Here is a 25,636-nt window from a genome sequence, read left to right as displayed (position 1 = left end):
GGCCATGGAACAGCTGAGAAGACAATTGTCCCATTACTTTTGGTCCCTTAACAAGTGGGAGGCACATATGCAAACTGTTGTAATTCCTACACCGTTCACCTGATTTGGATGTAAATACCCTCAAATTAAAGCTGACAGTCTGCAGTTAAAGCACATCTTGTTTGTTTCATTTCTAATCCATTGTGGTGGTGTATAGAGCCAAGAATGTTAGAATTGTGTCGCTGTCCCAATATTTATGGACCTGACTATGTCTGGGCTATGGGGTAGAATGGCAAGACGAAAGCCCTTTCTTACAAAGAAAAACATCCAAGAAAGGCTACATTTTGCAAAAACACATCTGAAGTCTCCCAAAAGCATGTGGGGAAAGGTGTTCTGGTCTGATGAAACATAGTAACATAGTAACATAGTAACATAAGGCCGAAAAAAGACATTTGTCCATCCAGTTCGGCCTGTTATCCTGCAAGTTGATCCAGAGGAAGGCAAAAAACCCTGTGAGGTAGAAGCCAATTTTCTCCACTTTAGGGGAATAAAAAATTCCTTCCCGACTCCAATCAGACATCAGAATAACTCCCTGGATCAACGACCCCTCTCTAGTAGCTATAGCCTGTAATATTATTAAGCTCCAGAAATACGTCCAGGCCCCTCTTGAATTCCTTTATTGTACTCACCATCACCACCTCCTCAGGCAGAGCGTTCCATAGTCTCACTGCTCTTACCGTAAAGAATCCTCTTCTATGTTTGTGTACAAACCTTCTTTCTTCCAGACGCAGAGGATGTCCCCTCGTCACAGTCACAGTCCTGGGGATAAATAGCTGATGGGATAGATCTCTGTACTGACCCCTGATATATTTATACATATTAATTAGATCTCCCCTCAGTCGTCTTTTTTCTAAAGTGAATAACCCTAATTTTGATAATCTTTCAGGGTACTGTAGTTGCCCCATTCCAGTTATTACTTTAGTTGCCCTCCTCTGAACCCTCTCTAGCTCTGCTATGTCTGCCTTGTTTACAGGAGCCCAGAACTGTACACAGTACTCCATGTGTGGTCTGACTAGCGATTTGTAAAGTGGTAGGACTATGTTCATATCACGGGAATCTATGCCCCTTTTGATGCAACCCATTATCTTGTTGGCCTTGGCAGCAACTGCCTGACACTGGTTTTTGCTGCTTAGTTTGCTGTTTATTAAAATTCCTAGATCCTTTTCCATGTCAGTGTTACCGAGTGTTTTACCATTTAGTATGTACGGGTGACTTGCATTTTTCCTTCCCATGTGCATAACCTTACATTTATCAGTGTTAAACCTTATCTGCCACTTATCTGCCCAAGCCTCCAATCTATCCAGATCCCTCTGTAGTAGTATACTGTCCTCATCAGTGTAAATTACTTTACACAGTTTAGTGTCATCTGCGAAAATTGATACTTTACTATGCAAGCCTTCTACAAGATCATTAATAAATATATTGAAGAGAATAAAGCCCAATACTGACCCCTGAGGTACTCCGCTAGTGACAGTGACCCAATCTGAGTGTGTACCGTTAATAACCACCCTCTGTTTTCTATCACTCAGCCAGTTACTTACCCACATACAGATGTTTTCTCCCAGTCCGAGCATTCTCATTTTATATACTAACCTTTTATGCGGTACAGTGTCAAATGCTTTGGAGAAGTCCAGATATACGGTATCCATTGATTCGCCGCTGTCAAGTCTAGAACTTACCTTCTCATAGAAACTGATTAAATTAGTTTGACATGACCGATCCCTCACGAAGCCATGCTGATATGGCGTTATTTGCTTATTTCCGTTGAGATGCTCTAATATAGCATCTCTCAGAAAACCTTCAAACAGTTTACCCACAACAGATGTTAAACTTACCGGCCTATAGTTTCCAGGCTCTGTTTTTGGCCCCTTTTTGAATATTGGCACCACATATGCCACGCGCCAATCCTGTGGGACATTCCCTGTCAGTATAGAGTCTGCAAATATCAGAAATAAGGGTCTGGCTATGACATTACTTAATTCCTTTAGGATACGGGGGTGTATGCCATCCGGTCCTGGCGATTTGTCTATTTTAATCTTTTTAAGCCGCTGATGTACTTCTTCCTGGGTCAGACAGGACACTTTTAATGGGGAATTTATTTTTGCATTCTGCATGTCATCTGACAATTTATTTTCCTCAGTGAATACATTGGATAAAAAAATATTTAACAGCTTTGCTTTCTCCTCGTCGCTCTCTGCGACTCCCCCCTCATTACTCTTTAAAGGGCCAACACCTTCAGCTTTATACTTTTTAACATTTATATAATTGAAGAACATTTTAGGGTTAGTTTTACTCTCTTTGGCAATTAATCTCTCGGTCTCTAGTTTGGCCGCTTTTATTTGTTTTTTACATGTTCTATTTTTTTCCTTATAGTTTTTCAGTGCTTCCGTGCAACCCTCCTGTTTTAGTGTTTTATATGCTTTCTTTTTGTCATTTATTGCTTTCTTTACAGTTCTGTTTATCCACATTGGTTTCTTTTTGTTCCTTAACCTTTTATTACCATACGGTATGTACCTCTCACAATGAGTTTTTAGGATGTTTTTAAAGATATCCCATTTTGTGTCTGTATTTGTGAGGACTTTGTCCCAGTTAGATTGGCCTATGGCCTCTCTTAGTTGGCTAAATTTAGCTTTTTTGAAGTTTGGTATTTTTGTTCCTCCCTGTAGAAACGCTCTTTTGAATGATAATTGGAAGGTTATTACTTTATGGTCACTATTTCCCAGGTGTCCCCCGACCTGCACGTCTGTTGTTCTGTCAGGTCTATTGGTTAATACTAAGTCCAGTATGGCCGTCCCTATAGTCGGGTCCTGAACCAGTTGGGAGAGGTAATTGTCTTTGGTTATAGCCACGAACCTGTTTCCCTTATGAGATATACAAGTTTCAGTTTCCCAGTCTATATCTGGGTAGTTGAAGTCCCCCATAATAACCACCTCATTATGATTTGCCGCCTCGTCTATCTCGTTTAGTAGTAGATTTTCTGTGGACTCTGGTATATTAGGTGGTTTATAGTAAACTCCTATTAGTAATTTATTGTTGTTTTTAGCTCCATGTATCTCTACCCATAGTGACTCCACATGTTCATGTCCCTCACTTATATCTTCTCGGACTGTGGGCTTTAGACAGGACTTTATATAAAGGCAGACCCCTCCCCCTCTCCGGTTTTGACGATCCTTTCTAAACAGACTGTAACCTTGTACATTAACTGCCCAGTCATAGCTATCATCCAGCCATGTCTCAGTTATTCCCACTATGTCATAGTCCTCCTCACACATCACTAATTCCAGTTCACCAGTTTTATTAGTCAGGCTTCTGGCATTAGTATACATACATTTGAGAGGTTTATGTATATTTTTACCCTACACCTTTCCTTCTGAATTGTTCTAGTCCCTCCTTCCATTCCTCCCCCATTCTTATTACCTTGCCCCCGGTCTCTATCTGCACTATCTTCCCCTCCTATAACGTAATTACCCTCCCCCCCAGTCCCTAGTTTAAACACTCCTCCAACCTTCTAGCCATCTTTCTCCCCAGCACAGCTGCCCCTTCCCCATTGAGGTGCAGCCCGTCCCTACGATAGAGCCTGTTGCCGATAGAAAAATCGGCCCAGTTCTCCAGGAACCCAAACCCCACCTTCCTACACCAGTTCTTGAGCCACTTGTTAATCTCCCTAATCTCCCATTGCCTTTCTTGTGTGGCTCGTGGTACAGGCAGTATTTCGGAAAATACTACCTTTGAGGTCCTTGCCCTCAGCTTTTGACCTAAATCCCTGAAATCATTTTTAAGGACTCTCCACCTACCTCTAACTTTGTCATTGGTTCCGATATGGACCATGACCGCTGGATCGTCTCCAGCCCCTCCCAGTAATCTGTCAACCCGATCCGCGATGTGTCGAACTCTAGCGCCAGGAAGACAGCACACTGTTCGGCGATCACGGTCTTTGTGACAGATTTCCCTATCTGTTCCCCTAATAATGGAGTCTCCCACTACCAGCACCTGTCTGGCCTGCCCTGCTCTCCTGGTTTCCTGCTTACTGGAGCTGACATTCCCCTGACTGGCAGAGGAAGTGTCTGGCTGCAGCAGTGCCGTCCCCGGACTGACATCCCCCTCATCTGCCAAACGTGCAAACTTGTTGGGGTGTGTCAGATCAGGGCTAGCCTTCCTGGCACTCTTCCCTCTACCCCGCTTTCTAACTTTTACCCAGCTAGCTACCTCACTTTCCTCAGCCTCCTCTCTGTCACCCTCCCCCTCATATACCCCAAAGAGTGCTTGCTCGGTGAGAAGCAAACTCTTTTGCAAATTATCAATGCCTCTCAGTGTTGCAACTTGCCCATTTAGAGACTCGATCTGCGATTCCAAACGGGTAATTTGCTCACATCTAGAACAAAGATATACACCCTTGAACTCCTGTTCCAGGACTGCATACATCATGCAAGATGTGCACTGGACTGCGTTGTAAATTGTGCAACACATACTAAATGGGGATTACAACAGTAAAAAAGTAAAACAGTATAAATGATTTAGATTTAGACCCTGTCTGCTGTAGTTGAAGGACCACGTAAAATTAAGCCAACAACACACAAGGAAATTATATCCAACCTTAGTTTCCAAACTCCTTTTCTTAAACGCCTTATTTTTTAACTCCACTTAATAAGAAGCCACTTAGTAGAGCAAGCCTCAGAAAGAGCAGGCTCTGAAGAGTATAAGTGGCTCAATTTATAGCACCTGGTTGCCCCGGGCACTCGCCTTAATTAAGCAGAGAAAAAAAAAAAGAAAAAAAAAGGTTGAACTTTTTCGCCATAATTCCAAAAGATATGTTTGGCGCAAAAACAACACTGCACATCACCAAAAGAACACCATACCCACAATGAAGCATGGTGGTGGCAGCATCATGCTTTGGGGCTGTTTTTCTTCAGCTGGAACTGGGGCCTTAGTTAAGCTAGAGGGAATTATGAACAGTTACAAATACCAGTCATGGGCGTAGGAAGCGGGGGGGACGGGGGGGACGGATCCCCCCCAGGAAATAATGCGGGGGGGACAGATTTGGTTAAATCCCCCCCAGGCTCCAGGGTTGCCACCCGTCCGAGACTCCGATCGCATATTTAAAGCTGTCAGTCACTCACTTCTGCGGTGGCCGGGTGATCAGCTGAGCTGCGCTCCCGAGCCTCCCCCTCCTCCCTCCTCCCTCCTCCTCACAGTCAGTGATGCGGCTGCCAGAACCAGGCAGTGCAGTGGTTAACTCACTGTTCAGTCTCCGGACTGCTCGCTCCTCCTCCTCGCTCCTCCTCTGCCTCCCAGTCCCTCCCTCCTTCTCTCTGATAAGGAAGTCAGGTCCAGACTCCACACAGGAAGTGACATCAGAGAGAGAGGCAGGGAGGGAGAATTTAAATCATTCTTCTTCTCCAGAGTAGACTCCAGTCCAGCTCCAGCAGCCTGCCCAAGTAGATCCCAGCCCAGTGCCCACTGTGCCCTGCCTGCAGAGTGACCAAGACAGTCCTGACACCTGTCCTAGACACTTCTAAAAAGGTATATAAAACATTTGAAGTGTGTAATGTAACAGTGTTTAAAGAGCTTCTACCACCAGAAATACTGTTATGTAGCTGACTGATATAGCGATGCGCTAATGTCAGCACTACATAACAGTATGTTTCTAACGTTAGTCCCTGCAGCCGTTTTTGCTAAAAAAGCACTTTTATTATATGCTAATGAGCCTCTAGGTGCTATGTGGGCGTAAAATCAGCACCTAGAGGCTCCGTCCACTCACCCATTATCCCGCCCAGGTCCCCTGTTCTGCCCGCCCCGCTCCTCTTGATTGATGGCACGGTCCGCCGCAGCGTTGACAAAATCCCGCGCCTGCGCCGTTCACTTCTGTCTTCGGCGCAGTGAGTGAAGGCCGCTCTCCTGATGCCGGCTTCCTCACTGTGACGTAGTCAGCGCAGGCGCAGTGAGGAATCCGGCACCAGGAGCGCATCATTCACTCACTGCGCCGAAGACAGAAGTGAACGGCGCAGGCGCGGGATTTCGGCAGCGATGCGGCGGACCGTGCCATCAATCAAGAGGAGCGGGGCGGGCACAACACTGGACCTGGGCGGGATAATGGGTGAGTGGACGGAGCCTCTAGGTGCTGATTTTACGCCCACATAGCACCTAGAGGCTCATTAGCATATTATACAAGTGTTTTTTTTAGCAAAAATGTCTGCAGGGACTAATGTTAGAAACACACTGTTAAGTAGTGCTGACATTGGCGCATCGCTATATCAGTCCGCTATATAACAGTATTTCTGGTGGTAGAAACCATTTAAACAGGTTTCAGAATCTGTCAATCATCAGAAAAAACGTTACGTTATGTAGCTGACTGACATTAGCGATGGGCTGATGTCAGCAGTACATAACAGTTGTATAGTAAGGACCAGCACTCGCTCTAATAGTAATTTCAAGTAGATTTAATGGTCACATACAAGTGATAAGTGACGCGTTTCGGCTACTGTGAGCCTTTGTCAAACGTAATGGATACAAGTTGCAAACAATTTAAATAGCCCGCGGTGGAGCCGGAAATGACATCAGGTTACCATGACAACGTTGTAAACAGAGAACACAACCATGCAGAGATAATGATTAAACAAGTGGATGAACAGATAACTATCATTGCTTAACAGGGCACCATGCTTTGCAGTGCTACATTCTATTGATCATCATAATATTATTATAGTATAATGTTCCATACTGGATGCTAGAAACTGTACCAAACTTATACAGAAGAAAAAAGGAAAAAAAGAACATAATTAATTCTCAGTGCACCATGCTTTACAGTGCCACATTTTGCTAAACCTTATATAATGATGTAAAATACTGAATGCTGAGGTGCTACAATTTTGCGTGGTAAACTTACGCCCTGATCAAGCACTAAATGACATGGGTTGGAGTCAAGTTCTCTGTGAAAGAAAGAAAGAAAGAGGGAACATGTTGAGAGGGTTACTGCACACTGTGGCTTACAGAAAACTATTTACATCATAATCACGATTTAATCCCTTTGGTTCTAGGGTTTGGAGGCGATGAATCCAAAAGGCTTCTCTTTTTTTGAGCATTTTACACCTGTCTCCTCCTCTCCGGGGCAGTGACACGCGCTCTATTATCTGGAGGCGCAGCCGGGAGATGGCATGTCGGTGTTTCTCAAAATGATACGGAATGGGAAGTAATAGATTTTTCTTTCTAATGGTAGATTTATGTTTGCAGAAACGGTCTTTCATCCTCATGGAGGTCTCACCGACATACACAAGACCACAGGGACACTTCAAGAGATAGACCACGAAATTGCTATTACAGGTAAAGAAGCCATTTATTTTACATGTTTCCCCTGTGTATGGGTGGGTGAAGTGTTCTCCTTTTAATAGCACTAGAGCAGTGTATACATTGAAGGCATGGATATGTCCCATTCTTGGGTGTTGAGAGGGTGGCCTGGCGTAGAGGGTGTCTGTCGCTACCTACATCAGCCCTGACTAGGATGTCTCGAATATTTTTGCACCTTTTGTAGCATATCATAGGTGGGGATTGAAATTCCGTAACATTGGGGTAAGCTCTGCTGAGAATACTCCAATGTTTGTTGAGGTCAGTCCTGCATTTATTGATCCAAGGGTCGGTATTTCACCACAAAGGGAACTCGTGGCTGTTTATCACTAGTAGTGGAGCTGTCTTTAGGCGGTTTCGCCTGTTGTGTATTTAATAGGTCTTGCGGATAACCTCTGTTACAAAATTTATCTAGCATTTCTTCCTGACGTGCTGTTTTCATATTGGTGTCAGACACTATCCTATTTGCGTGTGGCGGGGAGACATTCGAACCCTCGAACAATTCATGCAGTATATCAACTCTGTGTGGAAGGAGCTGCAGTTCGCCGTGCACTCAGATGGGTCTAAAATCAATTTCCTTGACACATGGGTTATAAAGGATGAGAAGGGGCAGATACACACAGACCTGTACACCAAGAATACTGACAGCACCAGTCTGCTGCACTTCACCAGTAACCGTCCTCCTGCAGTCAACAAATCACTCCCCTATTCACAACTCCAGAGAGTGAACAGGATAGTGTCCGACACCGACATGAGAACGGCGCGTCAGGAAGAAATGCTAGATAAATTTTGTAACAGAGGTTATCCGCAAGACCTATTAAATACACAACAGGCGAAACCACCTAAAGACAGCTCCACTACTAGTGATAAACAGCCACGAGTTCCCTTTGTGGTGAAATACCGACCCTTGGATCAATAAATGCAGGACTATCCTCAATAAACATTGGAGTATTCTCAGCAGAGCTTACCCCAATGTCACGGAATCTCAATCCCCACCTATGATATGCTACAAAAGGTGTAAAAATATTCGAGACATCCTAGTCAGGGCTGATGTAGGTAGCGACAGACACCCTCTACGCCAGGCCACGCTCTCAACACCCAAGAATGGGACATATCCATGCCTTCAATGTATACACTGCTCTAGTGCCATTAAAGGAGAACACTTCACCCACCCATACACAGGGGAAAAATTTAAAATAAATGGCTTCTTTACCTGTAATAGCAATTTCGTGGTCTATCTCTTGAAGTGTCCCTGTGGTCTTGTGTATGTCGGTGAGACCTCCATGAGGATGAAAGACCGTTTCTGCAAACATAAATCTACCATTAGAAAGAAAAATCTACTACTCCCCATCCCATATCATTTTGAGAAACACCGACATGCCATCTCCCGGCTGCGCCTCCAGATAATAGAGCGCGTATCACTGCCCGGAGAGGAGGAGACAGGTGTAAAATGCTCAAAAAAAGAGAAGCCTTTTGGATTCATCGCCTCCAAACCCTAGAACCTAAGGGGTTAAATCGTGATTATGATTTAAATAGTTTTCTGTAAGTTACAGTGTGCAGTGACCCTCTCAACATGTTCCCTCTTTCTTTCTTTCACAGAGAACTTGACTCCAATCCATGTCATTTAGTGCTTGATCAGGGCGTAAGTTTACCACGCAAAATTGTAGCACCTTTGCATTCAGTATTTTACATCATTATATAAGGTTTAGCAAAATGTGGCACTGTAAAGCATGGTGCACTGAGAATTAATTATGTTCTTTTTTTCCTTTTTTCTTCTGTATAAGTTTGGTACAGTTTCTAGCATCCAGTATGGAACATTATACTATAATAATATTATGATGATCAATAGAATGTAGCACTGCAAAGCATGGTGCCCTGTTAAGCAATGATAGTTATCTGTTCATCCACTTGTTTAATCATTATCTCTGCATTGTTGTGTCCTCTGTTTACAACGTTGTCATGGTAACCTGATGTCATTTCCGGCTCCACCGAGGGCTATTTAAATTGTTTGCAACTTGTATCCATTACGTTTGACAAAGGCTCACAGTAGCCGAAACGCGTCACTTATCACTTGTATGTGACCATTAAATCTACTTGAAATTACTATTAGAGCGAGTGCTGGTCCTTACTATACAACTATCTGTGGATCTTCTCCGGGACACGCGCACCGCATCACTGAGAGCAGAAGTGCCGCTTGTATCTTCACACACACACACACTTAAAATTTAACAATATAAACAACCCGCAGTTTACTGAATAAGAATATACCCGGTGAGCAAAAATGCTGTCCCCCCCAGATTAATTGGGGTTCCTACACCCATGATACCAGTAAATATTGGCACAAAACCTTCAGGCTTCTGCTAGAAAACTGAACATGAAGAGGAACTTCATCTTTCAGCATGACAACGACCCAAAGCATACATCCAAATCAACAAAGAAATGGCTTCACCAGAAGAAGATTAAAGTTTTGGAATGGCCCAGCCAGAGCCCAGACCTGAATCCGATTGAAAATCTGTGAGGTGATCTGAAGAGGGCTGTGCACAGGAGATGCCCTCGCAATCTGACAGATTTGGAGTGTTTTTGCAAAGAAGAGTGGGCAAATCTTGCCAAGTCAAAATGTGCCATGCTGATAGACTCATACCCAAAAAGACTGAGGGCTGCAATAAAATCAAAAGGTGCTTAAACAAAGTATTAGTTTAAAGGTGTGCACACTTATGCAACTATATTATTTTATTTTTATATTTTTTCTTCCCTCTACCTAAAAGATTTCAGTTTGATTTTCAATTACAGTTTATAGGTCACATTAAAGGTGGAAAAAGTTCTGATATGATCTTATATTTATAATTTTTTTTTATATAACAGAAACCTGACATTTTAACAGGGGTGTGTAGACTTTTTATATTCACTGTACATTTTTAAAAAGATTCAGTAAAACTTGTAATTTATACATTTATATCTTTGCTATGTTCACCTCCGGTGAACAGCTCTTAGTGCATAAGGGAGGTGTTATTAGTGATTGATAGTATTGGATGCCTAAGTGTGCATAGAGAGATAGCTGTCAGTCACTGATAACCCCTCCTCCCTGTGCCAATAGCTGTTCACAGGGGGTAGAAAAAGCAAATATACAAATGTATAAATTACAGGCTTTACCGACTCTTTTTCCACAAAAAATATACATCAATCTGCTCAGCTCGCTCTGCTCTTTAACACTGCGCTTTCAGATTGCATTTTGTGGTGACAGGTCCTCTTTAAGAGTACTTTCACACTTGTGGCAGAGTGATCCGGCAATCTGCATGCAAACGGGCAGCATTTGTAGACGGACCCGGATGCGGATCCGTCTCACAAATGCATTGTAAGAACAGATCCGGCTGTCCGTTTGTCAACGGACAAACAGATCCGTTTCTATTTTTTTTTCACATATTTAAAGGTCTGTGCATGCGCAGACCGAAAGGTCGGATCCGGCATTGCGGTAAGTGTTCCGAAATTTTGGACGGAGATAAAACCGTAGCATGCTGCGGTATTATCTCTGTCCTAAAAAGTCAAAAATACTGAACTGAAGACATCCTGATACATCCTGAATGGATTTGTCTTTATTCAGAATGCATGGGGATAAAACTGATCAGTTCTTTTCCGGTATTGAGCCCCTAGGACGGAACTCAGTGCCGGAAAAGAAAAACGCTAGTGTGAAAGTACTCTAAGAGTGATCAGTTGGATTTTTTCCAATCTAGCCACTGATCTTGCACTACTATACTTTATGCAATCATTTTAAAAGGAATATATTTTTAGAAAATGACATATTTTTAAGTGTTGTGCCCTGCCTTTATAAATGCTTTTACCACCACTAGTTGCATAGTGCAACAAAGTCCAATTTAAATTCATACATTAATAGCCCCTGTCCTGTTATACAGTGATAACCAAAGCCCCCAAATGCAGTGTCACTGCTGCCAATATGCCACTTATGATCCATTATAAGAACAACCCCCAAAAATAGGATCCTGTCTTTTGAGCATCCACCTTCACATGGTCAGAATTTGGTCAGTAATCAATCAGTTTTGCTAAGGCCAAAAAAAAAAAAAACTGGTGATGACACGTAATTAGAAGGTTGGCATATCTTCTGTGTTTTGTACCCACTCTTGCTTTTGGCTTCCAAATCATGATCCAATCCTGATGAAAAATAGGGACCATGTGATAGAGGCCTCCAAAGACAGGATCCGTTGTGTTTTACATTTTTGCGTCCTGACAGATCAGAAGAAGGGTAAAATAAATGGTGATATCAACAAGGCCAAACAGGGACAATAGTGGCCCCGTCAGATTGGTGAGGGTGGCAACCACATGAGGAGTCAACACAGTGGCCCACTTGCAGAGTGGTGAGGTGGCAACCGCATGAGGAGTCAACACAGTGGCCCAGTTACAAAGTGGTGAGATTGTAACCACATGAGGAGTCAACACAGTGGCCCAGTCACAGAGTGGGGAGGTGGGGGGCAACAGCAGTGGCAGTAACAGCACAAGATGGTGGGTGGCAGAAGGAGAACATGACAGCAGAGGCAACAGTTGTGTGGCATCAGACGGATGGCAGCATTAGAATAGTGGCTGAAACAGGTAGCCACAAGAAACGAGTCTCTTTTGACAAAGTTTGGATGTGGCACCCAGAAAGATCTAGTCTGATGCATCAGGCACTGCTGTGTGGAAATCCTGGCTGACCCATGCCTGATACATTTTCACAAAGGTTAGTCTTTCTACATTTTGGGTGGAAAAGTGAGTTCTCCTTGAGGTAACTATGCCCATGCCGCACTAAACACCTGCTCTGATGCCACAATACTGGCTGGGCAGGAAAGTTTGTCAAGGGCAAACTCAGCCAGTTGCAGTCTCAAATCAAGTTTGGCTGCCCAATATTCCAGGGAATCTTGGATGGTGGGTGGCAGGGTGCAGTCCAAGTATGCTACCACCTGCTGGTTCAGGTTCTGCTCCATGTCTTGCTGATGCTGCCGCTACTGCTGCTGGTGGGTGATTTCTTCAGTAGGCAGGTGAAAAATCAGAGACAGGTGCTGATCAGAGACTCTAGACCGCCGCTCCGTTCTCCTGCTATGCCCTCCGGTATCTCCGTTCACTAAGTTCTGGTAGGCGGAGTCTGCCCTTGTTCTTCTGTAGTGCTGGCCAATCGCATTGCAGAACTCACAGCCTGGGAGAAAATAACCTCCCAGGCTGTGAGCTCTGCGCTGTGATTGGCCAGCGCTAGAGCAGAACAAGGGCAGACTCCGCCTACCATAACTTAGTGACTGGAATCTCCGCCTACCATAACTTAGTGAACGGAAATACCGGAGGGCATAGCGGGAGAACGGAGCGGCGCCCGGGGATAATAGTAAGTGCAGTGAGATCCCCGGGCGCCGCTCTCCATGTCTGTATGCTTAGTTCATAGTGTAATAATCGGTGAAAGGTCCTCTTTAAGTTGCTGCTGATGGAGCTGATACTGCTTATGCCCCCCCCCCTTCAGCAGCCATGCCAGTGGAACGTGAGCACCGGGGGGGGGGGGGGGGTTGGATGATGGCGCACATAGTTAGTGGCCAACTGACTACATAGGATGTCTCTATAGTAGTTCAGTTTTTCCTCCCTCTCAGTGGGTGGAAAAAAGGTCCCTATATAATTTGGCTGTCACTACACAAGCAACTCAGCATGCATCTGTCCATTTGCATAAGGGACTCGAAGGGACTCCCTGCCTCCATTTCCACTGCATTCTGCCACGGGGTGTTGGGTTCATCTGCCTGGTCTTCCTTATCTCCCTCTAGCTCCTTCTGCTCCTCCTGAAACAATATAACCCCATATAATGCCTTCAGTATGAATTGTTTCTCCTTAGTGCCCCTAGTAGAAATAATTCCCCTAGTGCACACAGTAACAATATATAGTAATATAGTGCACACATTAACAATAATGCCTCTATATTGTCCCCAGTAGCAATAATACAGCAATCTGAATTGCAATGCAGTGCAAGCCACAGGCTTTTTTCTGCTTGTGTCCCAAGCTGCCTGCACAGGCTGTCGCATTATTTGTGCCATTGTTCCGTGATCTCATAATCTCTATGCCTAGTGACCTATAGCCTATGATGGTGAAGTTCAGGTGGTCACAATTATGTAATTGTTTTGCGATTGCCCTTGATCAGGCATCAGGCCTAGTGGTCAGTGGCCAAGAAGGATAGACAGCAAGTGGTCTAATGTTCTTCAATTACAGTACAGACCAAAAGTTTGGACACACCTTCTCATTCAAAGAGTTTTCTTTATTTTCATGACTATGAAAATTGTAGATTCACACTGAAGGCATCAAAACTATGAATTAACACATGTGGAATTATATACATAACAAACAAGTGTGAAACAACTGAAAATATGTCATTTTCTAGGTTCTTCAAAGTATCCACCTTTTGCTTTGATTACTGCTTTGCACACTCTTGGCATTCTCTTGATGAGCTTCAAGAGGTAGTCCCCTGAAATGGTTTTCACTTCACAGGTGTGCCCTGTCAGGTTTAATAAGTGGGATTTCTTGCCTTATAAATAGGGTTGGGACCATCAGTTGCGTTGAGGAGAAGTCAGGTGGATACACAGCTGAAAGTCCTACTGAATAGACTGTTAGAATTTGTATTATGGCAAGAAAAAAGCAGCTAGGTAAAGAAAAACGAGTGGCCATCATTACTTTAAGAAATTAAGGTCAGTCAGTCAGCCGAAAAATTGGGAAAACTTTGAAAGTAAGGGCTATTTGACCATGAAGGAGAGTGATGGGGTGCTGCGCCAGATGACCTGGCCTCCACAGTCACCAGACCTGAACCCAATCGAGATGGTTTGGGGTGAGCTGGACCGCAGAGTGAAGGCAAAAGGGCAAACAAGTGCTAAGCATCTCTGGGAACTCCTTCAAGACTGTTGGAAGACCATTTCAGGGGACTACCTCTTGAAGCTCATCAAGAGAATGCCAAGAGTGTGAAAAGCAGTAATCAAAGCAAAAGGTGGCTACTTTGAAGAACCTAGAATATGACATATTTTCTGTTTCACACTTGTTTGTTATGTATATAATTCCACATGTGTTAATTCATAGTTTTGATGCCTTCATAGTCATGAAAATAAAGAAAACTCTTTGAATGAGAAGGTGTGTCCAAACTTTTGGTCTGTACTGTATATAAATGGTAAAAAGTATAAATCTGAAGGTGTCGGCCCTCTACAGAGCAATGAGGGGGGAATTGCAGAGAGCGACGAGGAGAAAGCAAAGATATAAAATATTTTTTCTCCACTGTATTCACTGAGGAAAATAAACTGTCAGATGAAATGCAGAATGTCAAAGTAAATTCCCCATTAAAAGTGCCCTGTCTTGGGGGTGTGGCCTGGTCAGCAATGTAGCAGGACGCTCCTGAGCAACGAATGATATAATCCTCCACCATCCTGTGGCCCCTGCATCCTACACGGCCCAGAGGCAACACATACCTGAGGGGAACTCCTCTGTAATACTGCAGAACAGCCATGAAGCAATCTGCCCGCAAGGAGAAGGAGGCATCAGGCCTGACTCCCGCCAAACATGGCGCCGCCGCGCCTGCTACAAAATCGGAGCTGGCGGCACGCCTGGAAAGATTTGCACGCACCCTGCCTGCTGAAGACTCCGTCGCCGAGGCTGAGGTACCGATCACTGTGCAGGGACTGCATGTGGAGAGGGCTACAGGCGGTGCTGAACTCAGCGGTGACTCCTGCCAAAATGGCGACTCGCATATGGCTGTCGCGCACGTAGGTGAGGGAGGAAGTGCGGCTACTTGTGATGACCAGGTGGCTGAGAAACTGAACTCTATGCCCTCTGGGATGCCAGATATTGCTGATCCCATCACCAAAGATGTATATAAAGCTGTGCAGCAGTGCAGTACAGCGCTGATTACCCTGAACACAACCATGGGGTCCTTGCAGGAGAGTGTATCCTTTATCAGACAGGACCTGAGGAAGGTTACAGAGAGAGTCATCGGGGTGGAAGAAAGAGTGAGTCTCATTGAAGACCAAGTTCCCCCCTTGAAGCGGGAAATAGCTAAAGTGATCCATAATGTCACTCTTCTCATAAACAAAACAGAGTACTTGGAGAATAGATCCCGTCGCAACAACCTCCGCCTGGTAGGAGTGCCTGAGAAAAAGGAGGGATCCAATCCTGTCCAATTCTTTGAAACCTGGATGATATCTAAATTTGGGCGAGACTCCCTATCCCCCCTATTCGCCATTGAGAGAGCGCACAGGGTTCCATTCCACCCTCTGCCTTCAGGGGGCCCACCACGTTCTGTACTGATGAAAATTTTTACACTTCCTTGACCAGGACAACATACTCTGTAATGCGAGAGACCACCAGGAGTTACTTATCAATGGTCACAAGATATCCATATTCCCGGATTTTTCGGCAGAGGTACAGAGACGACGTGCCAAATTTCTCAATGCTAAGAAGCGCCTCCGTGCAAAAAATATACAGTATTCTATGCTGTACCCATCTAAACTGAGAGTGGTGGTAGGTGGCATTGCTCATTTCTTCGATACACCGGAAGAAGCTTCCCGCTGGATGGATCTGAAGGGTGGCTCGCTGCAGGATTCCAATGGATCAGGCTGACCCATTCTACAGAAGGAGTCTGAAAGAGACTGCTGAGACGACAGCCGTACTGCTTCACCGGGACTGTGGATGAGTATTTCATTCCCTAAACAACAGCCCTATCTGTCACTTTCTTTTGGCTCTTTGTTAGAGAGATGACCCTTCCCCTTTTAATGACCTTTCCTTGCGCATTAATATATTCTGACCCGAATCTGGTCATGAGACTGAAGTACATTTGCCGTCTACAGGCCAGATAGGTGTTTAGAATACTCAGATTCTCCATTCAGGAGCCTATTGCTATATCTATATATTGATTGCTCAGAGTTTTCTTAGAAAATTTATATGTTCTTTCTGCTGTTCTATTTTTGTGTGGGTAGAGACACTGCTACCGATATCCCTGACGGCTACAGGAACTTTAAATTGCCTCGTATTACTCACTGTCTTAGCTGGTTTGCAGGAAAATTTTATGTTTTTAAGTTTGTTCAGGTGGGAACCTATGGGGAGACACGATCTACACTTTATACTCTACTCCAATACCACAGCTTCATCGATACGGATCTAACTGTGTCACGTCCATCACTAGTTTATAATGATGGCGGATAAGATATCTATTATAGCGTGGAATGTTAGGGGCTTGGGTGATGCCACGAAATGCCAGGCAGTCTTTATGGCCTTGCAAAAGTTTCAACCAGCCATAGTCTGTCTCACTGAGACTCATTTACCTAAACAATCCCAGAAGCCCCTACATAAACCATGGGTGTCCTGTGCCTACCATTCCACGTTCTCTACACATGCCAGAGGGGTCAGTGTCCTAGTACATAGAGCAGTTCCTTTTGACTGTCATGCTAGTGACATTGACCCTGAAGGTAGATTCGTCTGCTTGCACTGCTCGATATATAGGGTCCAGTTCTTCCTGATAGTAATATATATTCCACCACCGTACTCATGTGAGATTTTGAAGCTGGTGATGCAGTTTGTGGCCCGGTCTCCATATGCCCCCATACTTATGGTAGGAGATTTTAATAATCTCCTGAACCCTGTGATGGACAAATTTCACCAGAGCCCTATATCTTCTAGGGCCACAGACACTTCACTGTCTAAACTTTTACGGGAATTAGACCTACATGACCTATGGAGAATTCGAAACCCGCAGGAGCGCCAATTCTCATGTTTCTCTACCTCACACAATTCTCTCTAGAATAGATCTGGCGGTTGGGTCGTTAGAAATGTCACCTTATATATCACGCATAGAGTATCTTCCCCGATGGATCTGGATACATTGGAGGTTTGGACAGAGAAGTGGAAGATGAGGTTTAACACTGACTAATGTAAGGTTATGCACATGGGAAGGAATAATGCAAGTCACCAGTACATACTAAATGGTAAAACACTGGGTAACACTGATATGGAAAAGGACCTAGGAATTTTGGTGAACAGCAAACTAAGCTGTAGAAACCAGTGTCAGGCAGCTGCTGCCAAGGCCAATAAGATAATGGGTTGCATCAAAAGGGGCATAGATGCCCGTGATAAGAACATAGTCCTGGGCCCTATACAAATCAAAATTCTTCAAGGGTCTCTAGGACCATCTGTGGCCCTTCTTCCTCTCTGACTGATTAGTAAAACTTATACTTTTATTATGTTTTGGTTAAAAAATGTCCTGTTATTGTCAGGAGAACACAATGGTGTGTGTTCTCCTGACAATAACAGGACATTTTTTAACCAAAACATAATAAAAGTATAAGTTTTACTAATCAGTCAGAGAGGAAGAAGGGCCACAGATGGTCCTAGAGACCCTTGAAGAATTTTGTATCTAAACAATAATGTGGTCACCTCCTGAGAGACCTATATGTATGTTGGTCGTACTATACAAATCAATAGTCAGACCACACATGGAGTACTGTGTACAGTTCTGGAGTCCTGTGAACAAGGCAGACATAGCAGAACTGGAGAGGGTTCAGAGGAGGGCAACTAAAGTAATAACGGGAATGGATGGACTACAGTACCCTGAAAGATTATCAAAATTGGGGTTATTCACTTTAGAAAAAAGATGACAGAGATCTCTCCCATCATCTATTTATCCCCAGGACTGTGACTGTGACAAGGGGACATCCTCTGCGTCTGGAGGAAAGAAGGTTTATACACAAAGGATCCGCTCAGAATGCATCAGTTTGCCTCTGTTCAGTCTTCATTCCGCTCTGGAAGCGGACACCAAAACTCTGCTTGCAGAGTTTTGCTGTCTGCTTGACGAAACTGAGCCAAACTGATCCATCTTGGTACACAATGTAAGACAATGGGGACGGATCCGTTTTCTCTGACACAATCTGGCACAATAGAAAACGGATCCGACTCCCATTGTCTTGGCTATGTTACAGATAATACAAACGGATCCGTTCATGACGGATGCATGCGGTTGCATTATTGTAACGGATCACTTTTTGCTGATCCATGACGGATCCGCCCAAAACGTGAGTGTGAAAGTAGCCTAAGCTAAAGGGAACCAAAGCTGTCTTAGAACAAATCTGGAGACACTTCAGCTGGGTAAAGAAGAGAGGTTAGGCAGTACCTAGACCATAGATGTTGGCCTCCTAATTACATCTAAATGGGTACAATAATTCCTTCCTGCACTAAACAAATTTGTAAATATGTTTATGGATAATCACATTAGAAAAGAGGGTTCTTAATAAAGGGATACTTGACAAACATTTTAGGCATTATGAGTTAAATAGCTTGAAGAATTGGGCTTGGAACCTGCTCGCCTTACTAGAGACAGGATTTTTGCTAAATTATTTGACATTTTAGATATAGCTAAATACTATTGATTATGTTATGTATGATAACTCAATCAATAAAACACAAACGTGTTTCCTGCATTATCATAACTTTTAACATGTTACTACATCGATATAGTCCATAGGTGAAGCTACAACAGTCTGTTCTGTGACCTTTTGCGATATATATCTACTCTACTGATCTACTAATCTACTACCTCTACTGATCTATTGCCTTTTTCCTGCACATTGTGGAACTACAGATTCCACACAAGCTCTCAAGAAGACCTTATTCTAAGGCTGGGTCCACATCACATTTTTGTCAACGTTTAATGTATACAGTCGTGGCCAAAAGTTTTGAGAATGACACAAATATTAGTTTTCACAAAGTTTGCTGCTAAACTGCTTTTAGATCTTTGTTTCAGTTGTTTCTGTGATGTAGTGAAATATAATTACACGCACTTCATACGTTTCAAAGGCTTTTATCAACAATTACATTACATTTATACAAAGAGTCAGTATTTGCAGTGTTGGCCCTTCTTTTTCAGGACCTCTGCAATTCGACTGGGCATGCTCTCAATCAACTTCTGGGCCAATTCCTGACTGATAGCAACCCATTCTTTCATAATCACTTCTTGGAGTTTGTCAGAATTAGTGGGTTTTTGTTTGTCCACCCTCCTCTTGAGGATTGACCACAAGTTCTCAATGGGATTAAGATCTGGGGAGTTTCCAGGCCATGGACCCAAAATGTCAACGTTTTGGTCCCCAAGCCACTTAGTTATCACTTTTTCCTTATGGCACGGTGCTCCATCGTGCTGGAAAATGCATTTTTCTTCACCAAACTGTTGTTGGATTGTTGGAAGAAGTTTCTGTTGGAGGGTGTTTTGGTACCATTCTTTATTCATGGCTGTGTTTTTGGGCAAAATTGTGAGTGAGCCCACTCCCTTGGATGAGAAGCAACCCCACACATGAATGATCTCAGGATGCTTTACTGTTGGCATGACACAGGACTGATGGTAGCGCTCACCTTTTCTTCTCCGGACAAGCCTTTTTTCAGATGCCCCAAACAATCGGAAAGAGGCTTCATCGGAGAATATGACTTTTCCCCAGTCCTCAGCAGTCCATTCACCATACTTTCTGCAGAAGATCAATCTGTCCCTGATGTTTTTTTTGGAGAGAAATGGCTTCTTTGCTGGCCTTCTTGACACCAGGCCATCTTCCAAAAGTCTTTGCCTCACTGTGCGTGCAGATGCGCTCACACCTGCCTGCTGCCATTCCTGAGCAAGCTCTGCACTGGTGGCACTCCTATCCCGCAGCTGAATCCTCTTTAGGAGACGATCCTGGCGCTTGCTGGACTTTCTTAGATGCCCTGAAGCCTTCTTAACAAGAATTGAACCTCTTTCCTTGAAGTTCTTGATGATCCTATAAATTGTTGATTGAGGTGCAATCTTAGTAGCCACAATATCCTTGCCTGTGAAGCCATTTTTATGCAACGCCATAATGGCTGCACGCATTTCTTTGCAGGTCACTATGGTTAACAATGGAAGAACAATGATTTCAAGCATCACCCTCCTTTTAACATGTCAAGTCTGCCATTTTAACCCAATCAGCCTGACATAATGATCTCCAGCCTTGTGCTCGTCAACATTCTCACCTGAGTTAACAAGACGATTACTGAAATGATCTCAGCAGGTCTTTTAATGACAGCAATCAAATGCAGTAGAAAGTTTTTTTGGGGATTAAGTTAATTTTCATGGCAAAGAAGTACTATGCAATTCATCTGATCACTCTTCATAACATTCTGGAGTATATGCAAATTTCTATTATAAAAACTTAAGCAGCAACTTTTCCAATTTCCAATATTTATGTAATTCTCAAACCTTTTAGCCACGACTGTACACAAAAAACAATGTTAACGGATGCCTCAGACAGATGCCATACAGTGGCATCTGTCACCATAGAGTTCCATTGTAAAAAAAAAATTATACGTTAACGGATGCCTCAGACAGATGCCATACAGTGGCATCTGTCACCATAGAGTTCCATTGTAAAAAAAAGTATACGTTAATGGATGCCTCAGACAGATGCCGTTCAGTGGCATCCATCACCATAGAGTTCCACTGTAAATAAAATGTATATGTTAACAGATGCCTCAGACAGATGCCATACAGCGGTATCCATCACTGAAGAGTTCCATTGTAAAAAAAATAAAAATTATACGTTAAGTGTGGGTTCATATAAAAAAAAATTCCTGTCCGTTTAATGGATACAAAAAATGTATACATTAAATGGTTGCCTCAGATTGATACCATACAGCATCTGTTACCCACAGAGTTCCATTGTAAAAAAATACATTTTTTTTTTACTATTGTTAAAAAAATGCATACTATTTTACTACTGGACTGTGCACGATACAAGAACGTGGTCTGCTGCGTTTTTGTATCCTTTTTTTGTAATATATATGTCAAACGGAGGCATAAAACGCAATGTAAACCCACCTTTACAAAAGCCTTAGACAGATGCCATACAGTGGCATCCATCACCATAGAGTTCCATTGCAAATAAAAGTATACATTAATGTAAACGTATTTTTTACCAGACTCTGCTGCATAGAAAAGCGTGGTGTTCTACGGTTTTGTATCCTTTTTTACCCAACATATTCATTAAAACGGATGTCAAAAAAACCATACTCGCACAAACATCTGGTGAGCAATGGACTGATCCACAGCGCTCATGCACGCAAACAGCACTCAGATGCCACCATCTGTTTGAATCACAGGTCACAGTGAGTAAACATCAGTGTGCTGGATCAATCCCATATTATTACCTGTTCATATCAACTACTGTCAAAAATGAATATAAACTTTGTGGACACCAACATTGAAGATAGCTTTCCTGGCCTGAAGAAGGGATCTGAGTGTTTTGAAAGCTTGCCTTATAACATCATGGATTTTAGTTAGCCATTATAAGGTATAAAATTTCAATATTTCATATTGTTTCTCTTTTGGAGAGCATCAAGACTTATGTATATACCACCATTATTTGGACTACCACCAGTGTGTTTATTAGGTCTATGGATACCATACATGACGCTTACCAATAGGGTATGGGCAACTAACTGCTATTAAGACCATATAGCACACAGAGATTGCATCATACCTTTAGAACTATCGATTTTTCCTGTACTGTTAATTTATGGGCATATACAGTACAGACCAAAGGTTTGGACACACCTTCTCATTCAAAGAGTTTTCTTTATTTTCATGACTATGAAGGCATCAAAACTATTAATTAACACATGTGGAATTATATACATAACAAACAAGTGTGAAACAACTGAAAATATGTCATATTCTAGGTTCTTCAAAGTAGCCACCTTTTGCTTTGATTACTGCTTTGCACACTCTTGGCATTCTCTTGATGAGCTCCAAGAGGTAGTCCCCTGAAATGGTCTTCCAACAGTCTTGAGGGAGTTCCCAGAGATGCTTAGCACTTGTTGGCCCTTTTGCCTTCAATCTGCGGTCCAGCTCACCCCAAACCATCTCGATTGGGTTCAGGTCCGGTGACTGTGGAGGCCAGGTCATCTGGCGCAGCACCCCATCACTCTCCTTCATGGTCAAATAGCCCTTACTTTCAAAGTTTTCCCAATTTTTCAGCTGACTGACTGACCTTCATTTCTTAAAGTAATGATGGCCACTAGTTTTTCTTTACTTAGCTGCTTTTTTCTTGCCATAATACCAATTCTAACAGTCTATTCAGTAGGACTATCAGCTGTGTATCCACCTGACTTCTCCTCAACGCAACTGATGGTCCCAACCCTATTTATAAGGCAAGAAATCCCACTTATTAAACCTGACAGGGCACACCTGTGAAGTGAAAACCAAATCAGGGGACTACTTCTTGAAGCTCATCAAGAGAATGCCAAGAGTGTGCAAAGCAGTAATCAAAGCAAAAGGTGGCTACTTTGAAAAACCTAGAATATGACATATTTTCAGTTGTTTCACACTTGTTTGTCATGTATATAATTCCACATGTGTTAATTCATAGTTTTGATGCCTTCAGTGTGAATCTACAATTTTCATAGTCATGAAAATAAAGAAAACTCTTTGAATGAGAAGGTGTGTCCAAACTTTAGGTCTGTACTGTATATGTTGTTTTATATTTATCTTATAAATGGACTCTTTTAAACATTTGTTTTTGGTCAAATCTATTTCTTAAATCTATTTATATTACACATTTTTTGAAACTGTTAGTTGAACCATATATATTGTATATATTTTTATTTAAAGAAATAATACATTCACACTTTCGTACCCTTCCGCATACTATACTAGAGCTAAAATTGAGTTTGTGACAGATTCTCTTCTCTTTACAAAAGGTAAAGGTAAGAAAAACTCACCTTTTGCTAAATAAAAGTTCACTGAACTGACAAGTTTACATCTAGAATAAAGTTTTAAGTGTAAACAATTATGTATATTGCCTTAAAATTAATATTTCATCTTCCTGCAGTCAGAAGTTTCCCTGAAATAATTTCCATGTCAAAGTTTTGAAACCAAATCCATGGGGAATGTTGGTATAATACTGTACAAGGACCTTTCTAAGTAATTGCATTTTTTTAAAAACTCTTCAGACGCCTTTGTCCTCTAAGTCAAAATTCAAATATCAATCAATTTGAGCTCAATTTTAAGGAATAACATAAAAAAGAATGGTAGCCAGTCCAATTGCAAATCACTTGATGAATCTTCTTTGAAGAGCTGCCAATAATGCTAATCATCAAATGGTTGAATCCATGCTCTGTAAGGATGCATTTGTAAAGAGTGGCTATCTCTGTGACTTTGACAAAGGAACTGCTGACTTGCATCACTGTTTGTCTTGTGATGTGAAAGAGCAAATCGATTTATGGAGCTTTTGCTTGCAGATGTAAGATATGATTTGTATGCAGAAAGACCTCACTTCTGTGTTATTTGTTTATCTGCTTCCCTCCCTGGTCTGGGTATATATAATTAATGCATGCAAAACATCAACAGATGTGAGTTAAGGGAATTTCTCTTTTATCACATTGGGATTAATATTTATATTTAATTGTACAGTGTAGAAGAAAAGAGTTTCTATTAAGTTCTCTTAATCATTTACAAATAAGTCTGGGAAGTTGCAGTTAAAATGCCATAGCTGAATATTAAAGAGCAAACATCAGTCACTATTTATATGAACATGAATGGTACTAGGCAATATTCCAAATTTACATAGTAAGAGAAAGAAAACAACTCAATCTACATAGATTTTTTTCTACATTTCACTTCCATCTTGCCATAGGATGAACCAGATACTTCACATTATTTTTATGTATGAAGATTTCCTCTCAAGGGTCCACTACACAGATCACTACTCTACATTTGTTTTTTGGTTAGCACTCTCATCTAGATTTAAATCTAAGGCACCATTTGTTTGCATGATCTTCATCAAAGCACCTTGAGTTCTTTCCTCATTAAAAATAGATCCTTGTGGTATAAGGAGGCTGTATCAGAAAACTATTTATCTATCTATCTATCTATCTATCTATAAAATAACTGTTTGTGGTGCATAATTTTTGTAACTTAATAACATCCTGAAATATTTCAGTTTTCGCAGTGGCTGGGATGTACAACAGGCTGCACTTCCTGTTTTCTGAACCCCATTTTTCAAATTTACTTTGTAGACTGGGATAGAGTTAACAGAGTCATTTCATTGTTATTAGATTGCAGAGGATTTGATGATAGATGACCACTCTTTTGTGCTAGATAGGTCAGGATATACAAATAGGGATATGGGTCTGTTTACATCTCCCTGACAAGTAGGGCAATGGCATATACATAATTTCACCTTAATTGGGGCCCTATTAGAGTGCATCTTTTTCGAGGCAATTATCGGGAACAAGTATTCGTAGGAGCGCTTGTTCACAATTGGCCCATATAATTTAGCAGCTGATCAGTTGATGAACTGTTTTTCGGTTGATGGGTACCGTTCCTCAGGATGAAATATGCTAGATTATTGGCAGCACATGTCTTGCTGATAATCAACAGATCTGAATGATGGAGGAACATCTGCTATAGCAAGCATTCCTCTCACATATAGTTTACAGCAGCCTCTGTACTCAAACTGGTGCACACAATCACCGCTAGATGTGTTATCATCCATCGCTGCTCACTCTACCTGAGCATTGGCCACTGTGACAAGTGCCTAACTCTGTGGACACCTGACCCTTATGACAATAAACCTCTTAGCTGCTGTCATAAAGCACACATACAGGCTGGACAAACAATAGAAACAAATAGGCACGCCTGCAGTCTCTGCCAACAATATTCAAAAGGAAATCCCAGCAGTCGTCAATTGTAAATAAGGATATTCTTTTTATTCAGTCATAATAGTATGTCTTATGACGCGTTTCGCCTATAGCAGCCTTCATCAACAAAGGTTACATACAAGTGTTCAATACCATCTTATATAGCAAGTATACAGGTGATTCACTGGTGACGTCAAATGCCCAAATCAAAAGCAGCTGAGATTGCACCAATCAACAGCTTAGTTTCACAATATGTAAATCAAGAAACACAAACTCTGACAATTCAATGAATAATTCAAACAAACTTTTTCAAATAGATGAGGATACCGTATCCATCCGCAGCATCAACAAGAAGATGTCTATAAAATAATATAATAGAGTGATAAGAATATTGATGTGTGCACAATAGACCATGTTCTAGGGATAACAGCAGTGACTGATTTATTGCGAACCAGCGATTATTCTGATGTTCAGCAAGATTTTTTCATTCAGTTGTTACGTTTGATATTATTTGAAAATAATTTTATGTTTGAAGATACTTATTATTTGCAGCGCCGTGGGACCGCGATGGGGTCGAATGTGGCCC

The sequence above is a fragment of the Bufo bufo genome, chromosome 3 (assembly GCF_905171765.1).
Source record: "Bufo bufo chromosome 3, aBufBuf1.1, whole genome shotgun sequence".
NCBI classification, from domain to species: domain Eukaryota; kingdom Metazoa; phylum Chordata; class Amphibia; order Anura; family Bufonidae; genus Bufo; species Bufo bufo.
This window is presented reverse-complemented; position numbering follows the sequence as displayed.